Source organism: Mus pahari, chromosome 1, assembly GCF_900095145.1.
Source record: "Mus pahari chromosome 1, PAHARI_EIJ_v1.1, whole genome shotgun sequence".
NCBI lineage: Eukaryota > Metazoa > Chordata > Mammalia > Rodentia > Muridae > Mus > Mus pahari.
This window is the reverse complement of record NC_034590.1, coordinates 126,685,832-126,690,493: the sequence shown is the minus strand read 5'-3', so window position 1 is coordinate 126,690,493 and position 4,662 is coordinate 126,685,832.

Here is a 4,662-nt window from a genome sequence, read left to right as displayed (position 1 = left end):
GGATTGCTACAGAGCAAGCCTGTAGTTAATCAAATTTAAATTTATCACCATCTAGTTTGTGAATGAATGAGACTCATACTGTGGCTTTTTCATGTGACTTTGCCAATTACTGGGGCATAACCCCTTATCTACTCTTCTAACTCTTCCCCAGTAGGATACGGCAAATACCTGCTGTTTCTCCTGGCCATATGCTCAAGGTCCATCTCCCCTCATGGCAGCTCCTCCTCTTTCCTTTTCCTCTGGTTCTTCTTTCCCTTCTGCATTAACTCAAAACCCACCTACCTCTAATCCCTCCAATAATTGGCTGTAGCCATTTTTATTTAACCAATAGTTTTAAATTAAGGAACAAGGTTTACACAACAAAAGCTGGTAACCGTGAGAATTCACTCGTAAGACTAGACCTTTCAGGTGCAGAATTTAGCATTACAATGCACAGTAGCAGACCAAACCTGAACACAAGCCTAAACTCTGGAATTTTCTCTCTTATTCTGGAATCTGTTCCATATTCATTTATTTATCTGCCAGGTTTTGCAAAAGCCAGCAAGCCCCGACCAGGATGCCAGCACCCTTTGCTTTTAAGTTGTCCATCCTTGAATATTTGAGTATAGCAAGCCAAAATTAACTAAGACGATAAGATAGTTTTGAGTATCATTTATGCAGATTATAGACTAAAGTTCTGTTGACTATCACATATATTTAGATTATACTCTAAGGCTATTTTCTAGTGGTCATAAAGAAACTGAAGCTTACACTGGTTCTTTTTTAAATACCTAGATAGAAAAAGACACATGGTATATACCGTGCAATTGAGCAATGATAAAGTGCATGGATCCATAAACCAAAATGTTTTTTTCCTAAGCACCTATTTAAAACAGTCCTCTTTTCCCCATCATCCCTTACTACAGTGCCGACTACAGAGTATTTAGCCAACTCTGAACTACCCTTGACCAAGTTATGCCACAGACTTTTCATATAACTAATGGGACCTGGGGGTGCTTGTAAATGCTGATAGAAGGAATGGGAGGAGAGGCCAGCTTTGGGAGACACAGCCCTTTGTTAGCTATGTGACCTCTTAATCTTCTTTGAGCATGAAAGTATGAAGTAAACAAATATCCTTTCATGGATGCCTAGGAGCTCAAGTAGACAGAAAGGCACTTTGAGAAGTCAGTGCCACGTGGAAGAAGTAAAGCCAGTTGCTTTCCCCAGTGTCACAGTGACCATCTTAGCCAGTGGGTAAGACAAAGGGAAGGGGGTCACAGGCATTCACTTTTCACCAGGGATCAAGACAGGAGAGAACACCAACATTTTCGGAAGAACAAAGGTCTCCCCACTTGCTAGGTTTCCAGATTCTTTAGAAGTTGTTAGAAGCAACAAACCTCTGAGTAATTTTCTTGTTGACAACTGGGATTATATGCTATCTCTTTTATCCTAGACGTTTTGGTAATACTAGTTTTATTGGGTTTTAATCAACATGATTTTGGGAAAAGCTTTGAAGTTTAATATAAAGGCACCATGAATAAAGGTGAGTGGGGGAAAATAACAACATTGTGGTAGACCTAATAATAAGTAAATGGCAAAGCAGTGGTAATTATGTGTATTTACAGTAGACGTGTAACTTTCCTAAGACCTATAAACAAAGGCCTTTGGAATTTCCAAATCTGTGAGCCCAGAAACAGGAGCATGGTATTTCTGCTGAAAGCCCCTGGCTCCTGGATATCAATGAATTACCTGCAAGAAGATATACTGGCTGCTTCCCAAATTCCCAGTTATTATCCAAGAACCCATCATTTATTTTCCAGTTTTGCTGAGGTATAACTCATATACAAAGCTGCATATATTTATTACATTCAACTGAGAGGTTTGGACATGTTCATACACCCATAATAGCAGTCATTATCACTACTGTCAAAGGGGAAAATATCATGTCCTTCATTTCTAAAAGTTAGCTGTACCCACTTTTTAAATAGTTTTTGGTAGTAACAACAATTATCATAAGATTTACCGTCTACCACCTCCTGTAGCCATACAGTAACCCCAGTGGGGCATTAGGGACACCAACCTACCCATAAAACTTTCAACCTTAAACTTATCCCGTCTACAAGAAATGCAGGCATGGAGGATGGAGCAGAGTCTGATGAAACAGCCAACCAATAACTGGCCCAACTTGAGACCCATTCCATGGACAAGCACCAGTCCCTGACACTATTCCTGATACTCTGTTATGCTTGCAGACAGGAGTCTAGCATGACTGTTCTCTGAGAGGCTCCACCCACCAACTAACGCAGAAAGATGCAGATACCCACCGCCAAACAGTGGATGGAACTTCGGGACTCTTATGGAGGAATAGAAAGAAGGATTGTGGCCCCTAAAACAATAGGAACTCTACAGGAAGACCAATAGAATCAACTACCCTAGACCCTTGGGGTTCTAATGGACTGAACCACCAAGCAAAGAACATACATGGGCTGAACCTATGCATCCCCGCACATATGTAGCAAATGTACAGCTTGGTCTTCATGTGGTTCCTGAACAACTGGAATGGGTTGGGAGGAGGAGGCATAGGGGAATGGGGTGCTATTCCAAAAGCTGTTGCCTGAATGTAGGATATGTTCTTCTAGATGGGCTGCCTTTTCTGGTCTCAGTAGGAGAGGGTGCATATAGCTACCCTCAAGACTTGATTGCCAGGGTAGGGTGATGCCCAGAGAGTTCCCACTTGCTCAGAGGAGAAGGAGAGATGGGAAGATGGGAGGAAGGACTGTGGTGGTGGGGGAGGCAGTGAGTAGGATATAAAGTGAATAAGTAAAATATGTAAATAATATTAAATAAAAATAAATAAAAATTTACCCTCTAAACAAAATTTTAGGAACATGTTACCATAGTACTATCTATATAGCATTATGTAATACAACTGACATCTAAAGCTTCTCACCAAGCCACTCCCCTTCAACCTGCCCCATCCCCTGGTGATTGACACTCTCTTCCCCATTCCTTCCATCCATCCCTCTCCATTGTCCCAACCATCTCCCTTCCTTTTCCCTCCATCCCATCTTTCCTTCCATTAGCCTTGACTATAAGTGATAGCATGTATTTCCTGTGTATCTTCTTGAATTTCTTTACTCCCATACTATCAGTTGGCTTAGAGACAAAGGAATGTTTTACAAAAAATAAAATAAAATAAAACGGATTTGTTTGTTTTGTTTGACTCATTACATGACAACTAACTATACGTTACTCCTGTCTCTAATGTTTTCTTCTACAAAGAAAATTCAAAGGAAAGAACACACTCGGGCTTCTCCCAGCATTCACTCAGCAGTATATAAAGACACCGCCCACCTGGAGAGTGAAGGGAGATAGTTCATCTAGTGTGCAGAAGACATGCGTGTTTCTCAGCGTCTGACAGTGCACAGCATCCCTGAGAACAAAGACTTATCCGACCTTAAATCTTAATTGGGCAAAGTATGGGAAACCTAACTCAAGGAGAATTAGAATAACGCTAAACCCAGGAATAGCTGGAGTCTTAACCCAGCCTCTTGTCCTTTCTAATCTCTTTTAAACCTTCCTGTCCACAAACTCTATTCCCATTTTTTTTGCTCTATTTTACAGATTATGCTTAGTGGGGTAGATCCTGTCATTCACAAGGAAGACCCACAGACTAAGGGTGTATCTCCCAGTTCAGAAGAGTGGCAGGAAACCCATACGCTTATACTCCTTAAGCCTTATTGATTAAGTGGGGGAGAAAAAAAAAAAAAAAAAAACCACCACTCTTTCTGATCTCTTTCTTCCTCCTCTCCCTCCCCCTGTCTTTCTCCTGCTCTCTACTCCCCTCTCAGTTCATTTAAGCATAATTAGAAGAGGGGTTACTATTTTTCTGTTCCTTCAAGCTACTAGATTATGTGTAATGAAGACAACATGAGATAGGAATGCTTCCTGGCCAGGTGGTTTACTGACTACCTACCTAGCTATAGCTATATCCATTTTCACACTAGCTCTGCAGTTGACCGGTTGAAATAAATAGTCATAGCAATGAGTACTGGAGGTAGGGCAGTTGGAAACACTAACACCTTTAGAGGTAGAGACTGAGAGGACTGGTTTATTGAAAAATGGAAGAATGTTCCTGAATGGGAACAAAATATACTCATGGTACCCATGTGGGATGTACCTGGAACATCTATTTCCAATTTAAAGGCGAGAGGCGAGAGGCGAGAGTGTCATTTTTTCACAACAGAACCTACATTTCCTCCCATAAAACCACTTTTCTTATATTCTTTGTCCATGTGGCCCGATTACATACCCAGCTGTAAAACCAGGAATGAGGCAGAGGCCCTGCCCATACCATCCTCAACTCCTCCAGGCGTCCACATGGCTCAGCATAGAACACAAGCATATGGACAGCTCAATAGTGGGGGTCTGATGGAACAAACTAGAAAGAGGCATTTTTTTTTTTTTTATTCCTACTGACTTGAGGCTATGAGATAATTAGCCTGAGCTGAAAGAAACATGATTCACAAAAGAGAAGCCAATATACTGAGCTGCAGAGATAGCTTTGTGGATAAAAGTAATTGCCATCCAAGCATGAGGAACTGAGTTTAGATTCCCCTACCCCTCCCACAAAATCTGGATATGACTACATGTACCTGCAATCCCCATACTGGGTTGGGAGTA